The sequence below is a fragment of the Anabrus simplex genome, chromosome 1 (assembly GCF_040414725.1).
Source record: "Anabrus simplex isolate iqAnaSimp1 chromosome 1, ASM4041472v1, whole genome shotgun sequence".
NCBI lineage: Eukaryota > Metazoa > Arthropoda > Insecta > Orthoptera > Tettigoniidae > Anabrus > Anabrus simplex.
This window is the reverse complement of record NC_090265.1, coordinates 1,762,224,997-1,762,245,209: the sequence shown is the minus strand read 5'-3', so window position 1 is coordinate 1,762,245,209 and position 20,213 is coordinate 1,762,224,997. Positions and strand designations below refer to the sequence as shown.

The 20,213-nt window shown below is 39.7% G+C and overlaps 1 protein-coding gene across 1 annotated transcript in view; it reads right to left on the bottom strand.

Annotated features, from left to right (window-relative positions):
- Positions 1 to 20,213, bottom strand: part of LOC136864405 (nephrin-like) — a 1,213,465-nt gene that overhangs the window by 775,724 nt on the left and 417,528 nt on the right. The gene's annotated exons all lie outside the window — the stretch shown is intronic.

The following is a 20,213-nucleotide window of genomic DNA, read 5'->3' as shown; positions in this document are numbered from 1 at the left end:
ATTAAGGGCTCCTTCGTTTTTAATTTATTAAAATTGGTTTCCGGTCACAATAAACAAAGAGCCAGCAAAACAATGGACTTATTACGAAAGTAAACAATCAAAAATATTCTTGAAAAGGAACAAAATGTGAGAGGTAGCGCTACTGTAATAACAAGACGAAAATCATTTAAAACAAATTACTTCACTGATTGTTCCAGTGTTCACGGTTTATTCTTTAAACCTCTTCGTATTGAAATGTATGTCAATAATGTTTAGAAATTCGATTCAAATTAAATAGACACTGCGGTTGCACGGAAAAAGGAAAACATACAATTGTAGTTTATGAAGTATCTGTTTCTAGCAACTTCGTAATAACGTTTCTTCTTTTTCTACAACTTTTCCAAACATGTGGGGTCACGGGTGGGAACTGTGTAGCACATGTGGATTTGGCCCTACTTTACGGACGGTTGCCCTTCCTGACGCCAACCTTATGTGTAAGAATGTAATAACTGTTGTGTGGTGTTGTAGTGATTGGTACTGTAGTGTGTTGACTGAATACGAAGAAGGTAGTTTTGGGACAAATACAAACACCCAGTCCCCGAGATGGAAGAATTAATCAAACACGATTATAATCCACGACCCCGCCGGGAATCAAACCTGGGACCCTCTGAGCCTAAGGCCTCAACATTGACCATTCAGCCAATGTGACGGACAACTTCATAATAAGCGTTTAATGTCTTACATTGTGTTTTCTTTATTACGTGGTTCAAAACTGATGTTCACCGAGGATCATATTCATATGTGGCTGAGTATAACGCTTTCATTTGATCAAGATAACTGGCATAATTGGAACTTCTCCGAAATTAGCGACAAGAATTTCTTGGAACTAAATATTTCTTACTGTTACTAGAACGTGCCCGTCGTTGACAGATCGATGTTTGGCGATGACATAATTCAAGACTAGTTTGGACCTTTTATTCAGGACCAGTTTCAGGCAAGAATTTCCCTCCTTTAGGACTGGTTTCTGCCAAGAATTATCTTTCTATCAGTACTGGTTTCGGCCAGAAATTATCTTTTATTTAGGACTATTTTCGGCAAAGAATTCTTCTTTTTCACGACTAGTTTCGGCTAAGAATTTTCTTTTTTCAGGACTAGTTTCGGTCAATAACTGTCATTATTCAATATTAGTTTCGGACAAGAATGATATTTTTACAGAACTATTTTTGGTCAACAATTTTCCTTGTTAAGGACTAGATTTGGCCAAGAATTATATTTTTTCAGTAATAGTTTAGGCCAAGAATTATCCTTTATTCAGAACTAGTTTCGACCGAGAATTACATTTCCAGGACTAGTTTCGTCCAAGAATTCTCTTTTTTTCAGGTCTGGTTTCGGCCAAGAATTCTCATTCTTCAGGATTAGTTTTTGGCCAAGAATTCACTTTTTAGGACTAGTTTCGGCCAAGAATTCACTTTTTATGACTAGTTTCGGCCAGGAATTCACTTTTTATGACTAGTTTCGGCCAGGAATGATCTTTTTCAGGACTAGTTTCGGTCATGTATTCACATTTTAGGACTAGTTTCGCCCGATAATTCTCTTTTTCCAGCACTAGTTTCGACCGAGATTCTACTTTTTTGGACTAGTTTCTTCCAAGAATTCTATTTTTCAGGACTAGTTTCGGCCCTTTGCTTTGGGCCATCTTTAGTTTTATAGGTAAACATGTATGAAATCATGTATTAAATTTGTATGTTAAGTTGATCTATGAAGCTGGAGATGTCCCAATGAAAAGACCCGAAACTAGTCCTGAATAAAAGAGAATTCTCTTAAGTATATTTTGTGTTGATTCGGAGGAGCAATCTTTTCAATTTTCATTTGCATCGATGTTTAAGCAATGTCAATGATTTCTATCTCTATCCGTCATTGAAAGTGTATTTTTTTAAGCATTAACCTTCGCAGTCTCTGGTGTCCAGCAGGGTGCACAGTAGTGCAGGGGGCGGAGGAAGGATGGGATTGTTTCTCCCAAACACGACTTTATCTCAAAGGCTCCTCCTCTCTAAAATTGCCTGGGGGTATTATTTCATTAAAAAATAGTTGGGGAAATGCAGAATGCACATACTACTTAAATTAATGTTCTTTACTGTGCATATTTTCATAAAACCATCAGCAAAATGATAGAAACAATAATAATAATAATAATAATAATAATAATAATACAGAAGAAAGAGAATGACTGCCAAACCTTAAGCGAGAGTATTTATGGGTTTTAGTAACGTTGTAAAGAGAGGGCATATAAGTCTCCGGTAAGACCACAAACAGGATGTTGGGGACAGCACAAACACCCAGCCCCCAAGCCATTGGAATTAACCAATTAAGGTTAAAATCCCCGACACGACCGGGAATCGAACCCGGGACCCTCTGAACCGAAGGCCAGTACGCTGACCATTCAGCCAACGAGTCGTATAGCATAATAAATTACATGTAATAACTTTGTCGGGATCAGGTACTAATCGTCCTTTTGGTTTGCCGACTGTTAAGCGACCTTGTCAAATTTATTGTGTGCATCCAGCCTTGAGAAGAGAATAACTTTGAGAATTTTCAGAACGTTTTGGAAAGTCATAGCGCACGTACTGTATATTGCAGATCGAGAACGTATTGTGAGACAATAATTTACGATACCCTCATTTGTTGGACATATACATTTGTGTGTGGGGACTTTTATCTGCAATTCTCGGCCATTGTTTGCATTGCCGTTAAATTATGTGCCTGACACTGTGGCGATTTAAAATGTATCTTCTTGCCATTGTTACGTCGGTTGCTTCGAAATTCTGATTGGCTCAATAACCAAGTTTTTGACTTGAGCGTGCGCAGTGTCGATCTTCAACTGAGCGACCCGCGGCTTGACTGCACTGAACGCCAGTCTGTTCCCGGCAGATCGCCAAGATGGACGCGTTTGGAGAAGTTGTGTACAAAATGCGATTGAAAGTTGTTGGAGTGGAGTTTGATAAACCAGGCTAATAGCCTCGTTAATTAAGGCATTGCCTTAATTGAAGCGCGATAATGTTGTGTGTTTCATATTTACAGTTTTTTTAATATTAGTGTGACCGAACTATCTGAAGGAGGGTTCTTCCTTACAAAATGAGCTAGAATGTAAGCTATTGGATTACAGTATATTAAATTGGACACCCAAAAATGTAAGTACAAGTATCTACTTAATTGTTTCGAAACTGTTCTGCTGCCGGATTATTCTGAGAAGAACGTGTGTATCAAGCTATCTGCGACAACTATTATATTAGAAGAAATGTTTTGGCAACGCTGTTAATATTACTTCGTCTCTACTCCGCTACTGTAAATGAAATTAGGCCTATAGTTTATGGACCTGGCGACCACCGTTTATTCATTAAATTAAGCTGGACTTTCTTCTTCATCGGACATTTTAATGATATAAATTGTATCTGCTAAATATTAAAATGTAACTTAACGTGATTTTGGTAATGTTCTATATCCAAATTATTCTTATGGAGTAATTCTGGAACATGGTATATGCGCGGGTGAGAGACCTATTATTCCATTACTTTAATTTAACTGAGATTATCGTTGTGCTGCCTTTTTCTGTTTCTTAAAGTTATTATTATTATTAATTTTGTTGGTGGATTACTTTTTACATTTCTTGGTTCATATTTGTGGCATCCGATGGACTGTTGACAACGTTTTCCGTTATGTACTAGTATTGTTTTCGTAATGGCTCATTGTTTAATTACATAATGGGATGGTTTATTTCCGGTCTTATTCGGCCATTACCGTTTTCAAAGGCCTCCTAAAATTAAAATTGTGTAACCGGCATTTAAATCCTTTATTAATATTTTGGTTGGAAGAAATGTTAAATTTAAAAGACTATACATAATTATTGTAATATTCTGGTTATAATAAACTGGAATTTGTTCCCTATTTCTTGATGATACTTTTGCCCTCCTCAGATTATTCGCGTCCGTTTTTCTTTCCTTCTTCTTTCATTATTGCGTGCCATGTTTTTATCTTATCTCCGGTACGCTAATTTTGTGTGGGCTTTGCCTATTGTCTCTTTAAGTCGGATATTGGCTTCGGTTTTGGGAAGCTGTATGCTTCGTGTGTACCATTGTTTTGTTGTCTGTGAAATTTTTAAGTGTATCCCTCCGTAATTTATAGTTTATTTGAGACATATTTTTATTCGGGTTCGTGCGATTTTCTCTTGTGTCCTTTCAATTATTTACGTGTGGAACCTTTTTTTTTTTTGGGTCTGCTATCGTTGCCTTAAATATTGAGTGTGTTTCCGTGTTTCGGGGTGATTGAAATCCTTGTGTACTGGTTCCGGAAGCAAATTCCAGTTTATTGTGATTAATTGTAGTATACTTACTCACCAAGAAAAGCTGGCCAGTTATGTAATTAATATTTAATGCACGGATCCGTTTTAACATTTGTCATTCATTGATTCTAAGCCAAACTGTAGCTTGTAATCTGAGTGTGTTTTCACGATTTTATTTATCCTAAAAATAGACATTTGTCTCCTAATTTAATGAGTTGAATTATTACAATTTTTATCTTTCTTCTATTTACTTATTTATTACTACATAAAAATTATTTTACGTTGTTATCCGAGTGCGCACTCATAGTATATTTTGCTTTGAAAATTGATTTTTATCTATAATTTAAAGACATTATTTACAGATTTATTTTTTTTGCTCTGCAGTTTTCATTCCTAAATTCTGTTTAAATTTTTCCTAATTTTAAGTAAAGTTCAAGTTATTTAAACATTAATCTTGCTTTCATTTAGCAATCTTGACCTGGCAACCCCTCAAGTAGTTAGCTCGATCCAGTCCTTTCCCTTATGTTCTGTGCCCTCCACGCTGGTTTTGTTAATACTGCTCCTGGTCGATGGTAAGTATTTTGCTTCTTGTGCACATTTGGTTACATTTATGGGGTTTTATTATCATTCCTGTTTTTATCTTTGTCGGGTTGCATATTGAATTAACCAATGGTGAGCCCCGGCCTTGCAGCACAATAAGTTAATTAGTGAAAACCACAGGTAGAATGACAGCCAGGCCGCATAGAACCTCTCCCACCCCACCTTGCAATTGCGGTGGCTCAAACACAGTGGCAATGCTTTCCGTAATGCATATCTTTGATAAAAATTTCAATAATAATAATAATAATAATAATAATAATAATAATAATAATAATAATAATAATAAACTTAGAGAAGAAAGCTGGGAAAGCTCTCATACTTCTTTTACACACCCAAATAACTAATAAGGCAGATGCTAAGGTTTATAGAGGAATGTCTTTAATCGCTGGTACTTACAAAATCATGTCTAAAGCTTTTCAAAATCTTATGAAAAAGCAAGTAGACCGTCAGGCTGTTGAATATATAGAATGATTTTGGGATGGGCAGGTCCTGCGTAGAACAAATTTTGAATCTAAAATTGATCATCACATACTACTTCCTCAGAAGCAAAACTCTAGTCATACCCTTTGTAGATTCATAAACGCTCGTGACTCCATGGACAGAGAAAGACTCTCCAAGAATTTGGCATAGACAAAGAAAACACCACGACAATAAATAAGAAAAACCTTAACAGAGGCAAAGTCCAAAACAAAGAAATCTGTGGGAGAGATCTCAGAACCGTTTGAAAGGAAAACTGGAGTACGGTAAGATGATCACTTATCCCCAATGCTCTTTAACTGAATTTTGAAGAACTTAAGAAGAAAATGAAAACTTGAATTTCAAGAAAAAAGGAATTGAAGAAATCAGATTAACACGTAAAATGTTGAACTTCAAAATTAACTGTTCAGCTTTTGCAGACGACTTAGCAACATTTTCCGAAACCATCGATTTTTTTACAATTGACTTTACGTCACACCGGCACACGTAGAACATATGCTGACGATGGGATTGGAAAGGGCTAGGTTTTTGGAAGCAACCGGACGTGGCCTCAACTAAGGTACAGCCCCATCATTTGCCTAGTGTGAAAATCAGAAACCACGGAAAATCATCTTCAGGGCTGCCGACAGTGGGCTTCGAAAACAGTACCTCCCAAGTGCAAGGTGATAGCTACGTGATCTCCTAAATATAGTGGCAGAAGGGTATGTGAACCTCTCACGGTGTAGTCTATAGTTCCATCTTGCTGCAAAAAAAAAAAAAAAAAAAAAAAAGACAAAAAAGACAAAAATAGGTTGCTAACAACAATGAAATATTGTTTGATATATGGAGCATTCTTTTAGACAAATCTAATCAATGAGCGATGAATATTGGCCAAGTGTACTGTTTTCCATGGCATCTTCATTGGAACGCTATAATTCGCCCTTTCTAGTTTTACGAAGACCAAACCAATCTCTCTGAATTTGTTTCTACACTTCTCAAGTACTTTTCTCAACGCAAATGTTGATCGGCTCACAATTTGCCTGCATTAAATCCACATTGTTCATTAATGCCATTGAAATCACTTCCTAATTATGTATTGATAATTCTATTAAATAGCTTCATTAACGAATCCATAATGCAAATTCCACGATAATTTGAGCAATGTTGATATTTCGTTTTCTTAAATATTGTAGTGATACGTTCAAATTTCCTTTCTGGAACGATGGTCACTCAGCCTCCTGACATCAACTATAATATAATTTCGTGTGGCTATTTCTAACCGAATGCAGCCGATGAGGGTGGGCGGCATCTGCAATGTGTAGGTAACTGCGCTTTATTGTGGTGGAGGATAGCGTTATGTGTGGTGTGTGAGAAGCAGGGATGTTGGGGACAGAACAAACACCCAGCCCCCGAGAAATTTGAATTAACCAATGAAGGTTAAAATCCACGACACGGCCGATAATCGAACCCGGGACCCTCTGAATCGAAGGCCAGTACGCTGAAGATTCATCCAACGAGTAGGACATGAGACAAACTAAGGAGCTGACTGATAGAAGAAATAGCACAACCGGTCATAAAGGTTAAGGTATACCGATAAGGTTCTAATCATGATCATTACATACTGCTCCAATCATAGCAGGTCATCTGAATGGACAGCAGTCGTCTTGACAAGCCAAGGCCCTAATGCGCTCTTCCGCCACTAATTTCTTGCAGCCGGGCTGAGTGGCTCAGACGGTTGAGGCGCTGGCCTTCTGACCCCAACTTGGCAGGTTCGATCCTGGCTCAGTCCGGTAGTATTTGACGGTGCTCAAATACGACAGCCTCGTGTCGGTAGATTTACTGGCACGTAAAAGAACTCCTGCGGGAATAAATTCCGGCACCTCGGCGTCTCCGAAAACCGTAAAGGTAGTTAGTGGGACGTAAAGCATTATTATTATTATTATTATTATTATTATTATTATTATTATTATTATTATTATTATTATTATTATTATTATTATTGTACCGGGCGGTACACCTCCACTCCGCTAATTTAAAATGTGCGCCTGTGGAAACTCCTCTGCTGGAGGAAGTCTGAACTTTATTTACCCTATTAATTTTCTAGTTTCTCAGAAGATGTCACCACCTGGAAATTTTTGAGTTTGTGAACTGTGTCATTTTCGACGTACTTTTGTTTTACTTGAAGTAAGAAGTGTGAACTTTCTCTTCTAGAGGACACCACTGAAAAACTACAATAGTGCACCCTAGTGGGAAGAAAAATAACTGTTCTTTGGAGAAAATTTTATTTCAAAAGTTTGTTCTTTGTTAAATTTCTTTCTGTTATTGTTTAAGTTGGCTGTATACCCCTCTCTTTCCCCTTGTTTTGCATTTGACCAATCCCGAATTTCTGTTATTAATTTCTGACCAATCATAGGTATCTTCCCCCAACTTGAATATGTTTCTATACCCTAGCCAATAAAAAGTTTGTGGGAGGGTGTTTTCTTTCCCCTAACACCTAGAACCTTCCGCGAGAGGATATAAACTGCTGATTTTTGGGTCTCCGGGCCACTTCTGTTCCATCTTTCAGTGTATTAAGTACATAGCAGGAGGCGGGAAGCACCTCTTTCTCCGGCAGCGGTCAACAATAAGGTAATGGCCGATTAATAAATTCTTTCTTTGCTAGCTCAGCAGTTTAACTCTCGGGGCGGGTTCTAGGCCTTCCACCATGTAACTTTCCTTTAAAATGTAAAAACAACTGGTATCTATTCTATTTTCAAACTACATATCGGGATAGAGAGTGCTTAACCCTCTCGAGCTCCCACTCACATCGTCTTGAGGTGAACTTATTTTTCTCAAGCAATTCTTCCGTAATGTAATGTAAATTGCTATTAAGTCACCTCTGTAGTATGGGATTAGCCCTTGTATTAACGGCCTAGTGCCAAGTAGGTCTTAAGCAAAGTGTATTGGGAGTGCAAGTTCGCCTCCTCTCAAATTGTATTTTAGAGGTCATGCATTAACCTTCTTGTCATTTAACAGACCTCAGTAGGTTGGGTATTTTACCCCTGTGTATATGTCCTTGGAGGACAGCTTAAAGGTGGAGTTCGGAGTGGCCTATGATAGGCTTGTATTTTAGGGGGAAGTTGCCCTTTCTTGAAAATTGTGTTTCTGCCTCAAGGAGGCTTTTGGGTGTAATTGGAAGCAAATGTTTCTGGCATGTTTGGGGGTTTTCGGCCCCTTTGTTGTATGGTGTTCATTGTAAGGTTGGGATCATTGCTCAAGAATTATGTTTCTGACTTTTGAAGCCCCAAATGGGGTACCTATGTAAATGTATTTTTCAATCGTGTTTCGGCTACTAAGTACCTGTTCTATTTGTTGTTACCTAATTTTGAAAAGAAAATATAACCTTGTTAAATTTTAAAATTAATTTCACTTTAGTATCTTGAGACCTATTCACCACCCAGCACCTTCTTTCATGCATAACTACCACAAAAACACGGTAACAAGTGGTAGCAGAGCGTGGTTGAATGGGTCTCAATTTAGCCCCTTTTGACGGCTAAATATTGTTTGTTCCGAACTCTAACTATTTTCCCAGTTGCTGGAATTTTTTCAGTTTTTCAAAATTGTTCTGTCACCATGCCCGGCCCTCGCGATGTTCTCCATCTTAACTATTTGCGCAAGGAGGAGTTGATCTATGAATTGACTATTAGAAATGTACAATCTGGAGGCACGGTTGCAGTAGACACAAACAAGCTTAGAGAGTCCCTAGATTTGCCTATTTCCATCCCCAATTTGGGAGAGAAAGAAATTGACGACTCTCTTTCCACAATCACGGAGAATATTACTGGGCTAGCTTCTGTAGTTAGTTTTTTTGATGAAAATGATCCTTCTCCTAATCAAATTAAGCGTGTGCAAGCTAGGCTATATCACTTTTCGAATAGGGTTAACGATCTGTTGTCTCTAAAGTTGAATGACGTTCAGAAGAAGGAAGCTAGTACGCTGCTTGAAAATATGTCTGAATTATCTAGCAAGGTCACTCAGTTGTTAACAGGGGAGGTTCCTCCCAAAAGCGATCTACCCACCACAGTGAATGCAGGTAGTGAGGAAGCGCCTCCCAAGGGAGAAGTGAATAGGATAACCGTAGCTGCCCAAACTATCTCTGCCCCATTGGACAACGAGCCTGAACGCAGTGCATCGTTGAGTAACATCCGTTCTGAATTAACTTCCTTGCCATTGAAACCTTTACCTACTATGTCACCCGGGTTTAGCAGCTTGCCTCATCCATTGGCAATGTTGCTCAGAGGTATCTCTAAGTTTTCGGTTAATACCACCAGTGAAGTAATTTCATTTTTAAGATTTCTGGTTGAATTTCAGGATCATGCCCTTGTGTTTTCTCTTTCTCCATGTCAAATTTTGCAAATTATCTATCCGTATGCTATTGGTATTCTCTCTGATAAAATCGTAAGAGCCATTGCCGAGCAATCATCTATCGAGGATTTCCATGCCCACTTGCTAGCTAACTTCATCCCTGCTAGGGCCAGGTCCTCCCTTATTCAGAAGTACTATTATCGGGTACAGCGCTTGGATGAAAATTGGCAGACTTCATCCAAGATATTAAGTTTTATACTAGGGTGTTTGCCCTTCATTTTCCTGAAGATCAGATTGTACAGGCTATTGTAGAAGGCATTTCACCATCTTATAGGTCATACTTGTGTTTCGCGGCGTGCCCGCAAACTTTCTCTGAACTTGAAGCGTTGGCCGTCTCAGCGGAAGGAGTTAGGTACGCCGATTCCTTGCGTGTGGCAAAAGAACCCCCTCCTTCGTTTAGTAATACTCGGCCTCCACCTCGCCGACCAGTCACACCCCGTAAATGTTATGCTTGCGGGTCGCCTGACCATCTTCGCAATAAATGTCCATTGGTCAAAAGTAGTAGGGCAAATAATGGAGCTGGTTCAGCACAAGGCTGTTTTAAATGTGGGGCCTTCTCACATATCGCCAAGAATTGCCCAAACTCGAATAGCACCCCCTCCTGCTCAACTTCTGGTGCAAATTCTACCTATGCCAATAATAAAAATTGACTAGTGGCTTCGGCTGAGTCGACTAATCCATCTTCCCGAGACTCAGCCCCGGGTAAACAGGTTGTAAATTCAGGGAACGAGCAATTTTCAAATTCATCTTTTGAAGGTCCCAAAGAGTGTCTTAGGATTGCGGCGGATTCCCCCGCACCGGTCCCCTTTCTCAAAATTGAGTTAAATAACGAGCCTATAACAGCTCTCTTAGATTCAGGTAGTGTTTGTTCTATTATTTCGGTTGATTGGTATTCAAAATTGAAATCTGTTTGCAAGCTTCCTAACTATTGTTGGTCGGCGATCCAATACGTTGCGGCTAATTCCTCTCCATTAGAAATTCTCGGTTCCTTATATGTCAAAATTCGTATTTTTCAATTCAGATGGAAAGTTAAATTGTTTGTGGCCAAGCATTTGTCTTGCCCCATTATATTGGGAGCGGACTTTATTTCCCACACTGGTCTTGTGCTCGATCCTCAGAGTAGGTCTTGCACTTTCAAATTTGCTTCTAATTGTAAAATCCCACTATTAAAGTGTAATTCTGTGTCATGTTCTTCTATTTCGCCTACCCAGGATGAGATGTTGTTAGACCTTAGACATCTACCTGAGGAGCAGGCTGATAGTATTCGCAAATTGTGTCAGTCGTTTCCCGAGGTGTTCTCTGATACTCTTGGTGTTACTGACCTTATTGAATACAAAATTGAGGTCACGGATTCGATTCCTGTCCGTTTTCCACCTTATAGGCTATCTCCACCTAAAATGAAGGCTCTAAAAGAAATCATCGATCAGATGTTGAAGGACGGTATTATTAGGCCCTCTAAGTCAGCGTATTCTTCGCCTATTTTTTTAGTCCCGAAACTCCAAGGAGGCTTCAGGCCTGTCATTGATTACAGGACTCTCAATCGGAAGGTGGTGTTACAATCTGTGCCCCTTCCCGACCTTCATTCTTGTTTTTCATGGTTTCGTAAGGCCAAGTTCTTTACTATCTTGGACTTGAATCAGGCCTATAATCAAATTCCCCTTGCCGAAGAGTCTAAACATCTTACAGCGTTTGCCACGGACTGGAATTTATACGAATACAACCGCGTGCCTTTCGGGCTCCCCACCGGAGCAGCTGTACTCACTAGGCTACTAGATAGGGTCTTCTCCGACATCAAATTTGAGTACTTATATCACTACTTGGATGATGTCGTATTTTCAGAGACTTTTGAAGAACATCTAGATCATCTGCGAGAGGTTCTCGATCGCCTTCGTAAGGCTGGGTTAACTGTTAAGTTGTCCAAGGTTGCCTTTGCTAAGCCCTCTATGTCTTTCCTAGGGCATATTGTGTCACCAGATGGTGTAGCAGTCGATCATTCTAGAACACAGGCCATCCGTGATTTCAAACCTCCCAGGGACACTAAAGGTATCGCCAGGTTCATTGGTATGGTGAATTTCTTCAGGAAGTTCATTCCTAACTTCGCTAATAGAGCGGCGCCCTTAAACCTTCTTCGTAGGAAAGGCATCAAATTCAAGTGGGGACATTCTCAACAAGCCGCTTTTGAAGACCTTAAATTAGCACTTTGTAATGCCCCTGTACTTGCTATGCCTGATTTCTCGAAGAAATTCATCGTCCAAACCGACGCGTCGTCGTCAGCGGTAGCTGCAGTCCTTCTTCAAGAGACTGAACTAGGGAGGCGCCCCATCGCCTATGCGTCTAGGACATTGTCGGCTCAAGAAGCCAAGTATTCCATCTATGAGCTCGAAGGTTTGGCAGTCTTATTCGCCTTAGAGAAGTTCCGTCTCTATCTGGAACATGTCAAATTCGACCTGGAGACAGATAATCAAGCCCTAAGCTGGGTCTTAGGTAGGCCGCGTCGTACGGGTCGTATAGCCCGCTGGGCCATCCGTATTTCTGCCTTCCAGTTTGATGTTAGACATATCAGAGGTACCGAAAATGTTGTTGCTGATGGACTCAGCCGTATGTTTTCTAACGACGTCGAGACCCACGAACCGGTCGACAGTTCATCACCTTCCGAGTCCATACTATCTAAGGTTAATGCCATCCTAACAGATGCCCCCATGCTCTTTAGGGATATCGAGAAATACCAACGTGAAGATCCGACGCTGGCTCCGATAATGGAAACCCTTTCTTCTGGGGAACATGTTGTCCCTTATGTTCTGAGGAGTGGTGTTCTATGTTGCCCTTCGAGGCATGATAAGATGATGAAGGTTGTTGTTCCAGCGGTTCTTGTACCTATGATCTTCAAGTATTATCATGAGACCCCATTAGGAGGGCATCTTGGTATCTTTAAAACTCGTGAAAAGATTCGTGAAATGTTCATCTGGAAAGGTATGGACGGTGAAATTCGTGAACTAGTAAAGGCTTGTAAATCTTGTTTGCTCAGTAAACCCACCATGTCCACCAAGGTAGGCCTTTTGTCTTCGCATCAAGCATCGCGCCCCATGGAACGCCTGTATATTGATTATGTAGGACCCTTCCCCCAGTCGAAGGGAAATGCCAACAAATTCATCTTTGTATGTGTAGACGGTTTTACCAGATTTTCTTGGTTATTTCCGACTAAGCTGGCTACCGCTCAGTCTACCATTACTTGCTTAAATTCTATTTTTGCTTCTTTTGGTCCGTGCCAATATATTGTATCTGATAATGCTAAGGCTTTTACATCTAATTTATTTCGTAAATTCTGTTTTGACTTATCCATCTCTCATGTAACTACTTCTGCGTATTACCCTCAACCATCTCTGGCTGAACGGGTTAACCGTAATCTCAGGTCCGCACTTATTGCCTATCATCATGAAGATCCTTCCAGGTGGGACACGTCCCTGCATTGGATAGCTTTTGCTTTGAATTCGGCGGTTCATGAATCTCACAAGTTTACTCCAGCTTCTTTGATGTTCAAGTTTGTTCCCAACACGCCGCTCTCTAACCTCTGGTCTCTGAGTGACATTCTACCCGAGACAATAGATCCGGACAACATTAAAGATCTTTGGAAGAAGGCTAAAGCCAATCTTAAAGTGTCTCATGAAAAGGTTAGGGAAAAGTATGATCGTGGACGGAGACCCACCCCTTTGAAGGTAGGTGACCAGGTGATGGTCAAGAATTTTGTTCCCGCGGGCAAGCTTGCCCCCAGATTTCATGGGCCATGCATCATTCTCGATTTTCTTACGCCGGTTACATTGTTAGTAAGCAATCCAGCCACCGAGAGGATATTTAGGGTTCACCTGTCCCAGGTGAAACCGGTGTAAATTTTGTGTCAACTTGCTTCATATAATTTGATAGGAATATGATGGTTATATTTTTTTTTTTTGAGTTCCACTCTTAAGGCATTCTGCTCCTTCTATTTTATTTTATATGTAAGCATTTCTTGTAAACCTCCCCCGATTGTTAAACTGCCATCCTGTCCTTGTCACGGCCATTACCACGCTCCCGTCTCCTGCTCCACTACACACAGTGGCTGGCTTAGATGAAATGCCATGGATATCTGCACGCCGCTGGTCCCTCAATCTCTCTACATGCCTGTGCCCTCAAAAGAAACATGATGGTCCAACACAATTCTGCCGCCTAGCTTTAATGTTTCAGTGCCCCCGCAGCCGCGCGGCGCTGTGCCGCGGCTGGGTTCGAGGACGGGCCCCCTCGGCCCCAGCGAGGACGACATGTGCACGGCGAGCCGGAGCTCTCCTCCCGGCCAAGGCTGATGTGCGGCGCACGACCTGCTACTTGCCCGCAGCCTGTATATGTTCACCGCGGGTGCGGCGTGCTTCAACACCTCTGCTGCCCTCATAGTGCGGGCGAGAGGTATCTCAGGGTACTTGAGGGGTCCGAGCGGCTTCCTTTGGACGCAAGCTGTAACGGCCGGTCTGGCCATCCAACTTAGCCTACATCAACTACATAGACATTCCTGTTCAACCTTAATACCGTTTCATGGGAATTCAACAGCAATATTTGGTGGACATTGCAAAATTTTCCTTCACTTTTAAGTATTAAAAGTTTATCCTCAGAATTCAACTACTACAAACAGAAAGACTTTACTTCACTTGCAACAACAAAATTTTGAAACTGAAACAAACCAAATTAAGAAAATCTCATAAATGCTTCTGCAATCTATCTTCATATTCACATCATAACTTGGAACTTGTTTCAAACTGACTTCATGTGTCATCCCTGGAGGAACTTTTGGGGGGGGAGGTCTGTACCGGGCGGTACACCTCCACTCCGCTAATTTAAAATGTGCGCCTGTGGAAACTCCTCTGCTGGAGGAAGTCTGAACTTTATTTACCCTATTAATTTTCTAGTTTCTCAGAAGATGTCACCACCTGGAAATTTTTGAGTTTGTGAACTGTGCCATTTTCGACGTACTTTTGTTTTACTTGAAGTAAGAAGTGTGAACTTTCTCTTCTAGAGGACACCACTGAAAAACTACAATAGTGCACCCTAGTGGGAAGAAAAATAACTGTTCTTTGGAGAAAATTTTATTTCAAAAGTTTGTTCTTTGTTAAATTTCTTTCTGTTATTGTTTAAGTTGGCTGTATACCCCTCTCTTTCCCCTTGTTTTGCATTTGACCAATCCCGAATTTCTGTTATTAATTTCTGACCAATCATAGGTATCTTCCCCCAACTTGAATATGTTTCTATACCCTAGCCAATAAAAAGTTTGTGGGAGGGTGTTTTCTTTCCCCTAACACCTAGAACCTTCCGCGAGAGGATATAAACTGCTGATTTTTGGGTCTCCGGGCCACTTCTGTTCCATCTTTCAGTGTATTAAGTACATAGCAGGAGGCGGGAAGCGCCTCTTTCTCCGGCAGCGGTCAACAATAAGGTAATGGCCGATTAATAAATTCTTTCTTTGCTAGCTCAGCAGTTTAACTCTCGGGGCGGGTTCTAGGCCTTCCACCATGTAACTTTCCTTTAAAATGTAAAAACAACTGGTATCTATTCTATTTTCAAACTACATATCGGGATAGAGAGTGCTTAACCCTCTCGAGCTCCCACTCACATCGTCTTGAGGTGAACTTATTTTTCTCAACCAATTCTTCCGTAATGTAATGTAAATTGCTATTAAGTCACCTCTGTAGTATGGGATTAGCCCTTGTGTTAACGGCCTAGTGCCAAGTAGGTCTTAAGCAAAGTGTATTGGGAGTGCAAGTTCGCCTCCTCTCAAATTGTATTTTAGAGGTCATGCATTAACCTTCTTGTCATTTAACAGACCTCAGTAGGTTGGGTATTTTACCCCTGTGTATATGTCCTTGGAGGACAGCTTAAAGGTGGAGTTCGGAGTGGCCTATGATAGGCTTGTATTTTAGGGGGAAGTTGCCCTTTCTTGAAAATTGTGTTTCTGCCTCAAGGAGGCTTTTGGGTGTAATTGGAAGCAAATGTTTCTGGCATGTTTGGGGGTTTTCGGCCCCTTTGTTGTATGGTGTTCATTGTAAGGTTGGGATCATTGCTCAAGAATTATGTTTCTGACTTTTGAAGCCCCAAATGGGGTACCTATGTAAATGTATTTTTCAATCGTGTTTCGGCTACTAAGTACCTGTTCTATTTGTTGTTACCTAATTTTGAAAAGAAAATATAACCTTGTTAAATTTTAAAATTAATTTCACTTTAGTATCTTGAGACCTATTCACCACCCAGCACCTTCTTTCATGCATAACTACCACAAAAACACGGTAACAATTATTATTATTAATTTCGTGCAATCGTATTCTCCTTAATGAATATTCTATTCCTACCAAACGCCCAGGAAAATGTTGATTTGGCCTTAATTAAGTCCTCTATAGTATTTTTATCTAGTTACCAACTCTCAGTGATAATGCTCCTACATATCTTAAGAGACAAAACAGCTTAATCCGAGAATATAAGAAAATCTAGTGTCTATCCAACAGTTACCAATCAATGCTGATATTTTCAGATCATATGATACCAAATAGCTTCAAGAAATCCACCAATATCAGCAGGATTTATTCACTCAGTAAACAACGAGCTTCAACAGAAATGGAATGAAGATTGGTCCCCGAAGCACCTCCACAATGGCAACGTGTTAAACAGGATAATAGAAAAACACGGGATATGGTACCAGCTAGCCCGTCAGTTATGGGCTCGAATTAAACCGGATACGCACTAATAATGGACGCTGTGCTGCTTTGGAGTATAAATGCGGTTGGAAAGCATCAGCTGCATACGACTTTGGGAATGACAGAAAATCAACCACCACGCCTATGAGTGTCCTATCAGGTGATACCCAGGCAAGAGATAAGATTTTATTGATGTGATATCTGGTGAAGTTGAATGGCTAAAACACCTGAACTGTAATTTATGTGGGTTGTCGATCATGAACTTACCGTATTTACGCGACTAATCCCCGCACCCGAACTTTAGGTAGGCTTATTTTGAAAAAAAAAGAAATGCCAACTTTGTGGCAAAATCCGCATCCCAATTTCGTGCCTCAATTTTTTTTTAAATGTGCGGGTATTATTCGCGTAAATACGGGTATTTACGCGAATAATATCCGCCACCGAATAATCCCGCACCCTACATTTAGGAAGGCCGATTTTGAAAAAAATGCCAACATTGACGCAAATATAACCCTACCCCAATTTCGTGCCCCAAATTAAAAAAAATTGTGCGGGTATTATTCGCGTAAATGCGGTATTTCTCGTTTGTTTGTTTTTCCCCATTGTTTTGTGTCTTATGTAACTCATACGCTTAATAAATAAATAAATAATAACTCTAAAGGGTGGACCAAAAGTTAGGCTAAATTGGCAAATTTTAGCCTTTCCATTCGTTTCCAATTTTCTGACATTGTAACAAGAGATGGAGGAATGGAAGCCACTTTGCTAGTGACTGAAAAACTGATACATAACGCACCCGAATATTATATGCGATAAAACTGAACGATATTTGACACTCATTCCATTATTTTATTCGACTATTGAATCGATTATTTAAATAATCGGACGAAGATTATTGGATTATTAAATGTATTCGATTCATTTCTACCTCAAAGAGAGAATAACTGACGCCATTTCAAAAATTACTCCTACCCAACTAGCAGACGTCTTACGCAACTGCTCGCATCGAAATGAAGCATGTTATCATATCAGGCAGCCGGAGGTCATAATGAACACGTTTGACTTCCACTTTGCTCCACGTACTCTGAATTTCGGTTCAGCCTGTAGCACATACCTTACACAACTCTGTAAGTAAGACATTATTTCAACGTTATATGTGCACTCTCCCAATAATACAGAGTGAAGAATGTATGGTTTCTAACAAGTAGTTATACCGTATTTCTTTACTACCGTTTGTCAATTTGTCTCGCCATGCTCTCAACATTTGTCAGTATTGACAAGAGATATTGGTCTTGCGAAAGGGCTTAGTCCCCTACAGGACTTGTCAATACTGGGGTGTTCTATCTCAGAATTTAGGAGGTTAAGTTTCCTTCCACTGTGGCAGCCGATATGGGAGTAAATCATGAGAATGGCCAGATAAAACTAGTAGCAGTGTTCTAACAAACACAGCGGATTAACTGGGCTTTGATTTATAGCTCCAGTGTAATTCCGTAATCATAGAACCCTCTGTGCTTGATAAGTGAATGTCGTACTGAATTAAATTAGCTTTATGCTTATCGCTAGTTTTCCATACACAGCAGCTAAAACCTAAATAAAATCTTCCATGACTTTTTTTTTACTCTCTCGGAATATTGGCTTATCTAAAGGACGGGTTTGAGGTTATCGGCTTGTTGCACTCTGCGCCACCTGAAAGCGTCATAAACGTAATGGAATATACGTGCCTTAATTCAAAATACATATTCATTATTCCTACTGTATATAAAATTTTAAGCTACGGTAAGTCACTGTACCGTAGTGTTAAGGTATCGGGAAATTGATTAATGCCGAAAAAATTTTTTGCAGACAAAGTAGTGGTCCCCATACTTCGAAAAACGTAGGGCTAAATTGTGAGTATTGGATAGCTCTATCAAGCTAAATACACATATTTTGAAGATCACTATAGGCCTAAATGCAGTTCCGAAAACAAGCCTAAAATCGCTCGTTCCTTTACTTGTTTCCTTCTTTATTCAAATCCTCGCCAAATTAACATATTTATATAATTCCTTCTGTAATGTGTTCCTTGGTTCCATTTCCTTAGGCATTTTTTATTTTTGAAAAATATCCACATCGCACGTAGTTATAAGGGCTTAAGTGAAACAATGCATTAACGCTCGTAGTGGTGCTTAAGTGAAACAATCCATTGACTGGCATTAGCGTTCGTAGTGGTAGAAGAAGGTAAACTACTAATTTAATCGAGCTGATAAGGATAATTTAGAAAAGTATTTTAATATTTAGGAATAAATAAAGAATATATTCTCATACTTTATTATATTTTATTTGCCTAGAATTCGTAGCTCATATCCCTCGGATGTTTCCAACATTGAGTTGCTTGCCTGAAGGGCCACAACTGAGGACTTTTTGACTGTGAACTTGTGTGCGATTTCCTTGTTACTATTTATGTGCCACACTCCTTCTAACGGAATATTTTTGTAAATTCTAGGCCAGGGATGGCGAACCTATGCCACGCGTGTCACCTAGTGACACGCGGACACGATTTCGGTGGCACGCCACATGAACATAATATTTTATATATACGTCTCGTACTACAGACAGCGCATATCTTACAGTGTTTCACGTGTAAGAAATAAATATCGAAAATCTAAATACTAGTTCCATTCGGACGTGCAATATGGCAACACTGCTACACTGATAGGTCCGAAAGTCAAGTGAGATAGTGTCGTTTTCTGGTGGTTTTGTATATGGACATCGCAAATATGTTTTCTGCCGGAAAGAAACAGAAACTTAACAAAGGTGGTGACCGTATTTTTCAAGAACTCTGGCCAAGGGAATTCGGACTGTTAAAAAGATGTGTTGCCTGTGTTCGAAAACAGTTGTATCCCCTACATTTAACGTAAAGCGCAATTTCGTGACTGGTCATTCAAATGTTTGTTCCATTTCAAATGAAGAAAGAAGAGAGTTCGTTTCACAAAATATCCAACATTACACAAACAAACTAGTTTTTTGTATCATCTTTCCGGCCCAGGAATAATATCAGTGCGGCTTTTTCTATCTGTCTCACTCCATAGTACAGCATGCATGGGAAACCGATTTCTGACGGTGAGTTGTTGAAAGAAAGTTTCTTACTGACGTCTGAGACATCATTTGAAAACTTCCTAACAAACAACTAATAATTAACAAGATTAAAGGAATCCCAGCCAGCTGAACTGTCAAGGATAGAATAATAAAAATGAATGAAGAAGTTTCAGAGCAGTTGAAAGCTAATTTGGATAACTCCCACATATATGCAGTATGTTTTGATGAAAGCATGAATGTGACCTTACAAACAAGGATAGCTGATTTTTTAGATTTCCTTATGGAAATGTGATGAGGGAGAAATTAGTTTAATTGTTGAGCGTACAAACTACAACATAGGAAGATAATGAAGCTAATGGAGGAAGTATTTACAAGATATATTGCACCCGTTATGCAAATATTTATGATATATAAATAAATGAATCAATAAATGAATAAATAAATAACGTATTATGAAACATAATCGGGAAATTGAAAGGAAGTTGCGAGAAGGGGGGGGGGGGTAGGTTGTAGACATCCCGTAATGGAAATGGAAAACAATAAGTGGCACAGTCAACAGATGAGAATAATAAACCAGAGTTAAAATGGCACACTAGTTGGAAAAGGTTCGCCATCTCTGTTCTAGGCGGATTTCTGAGTGACTGTGTTGCAATTATGTTAGA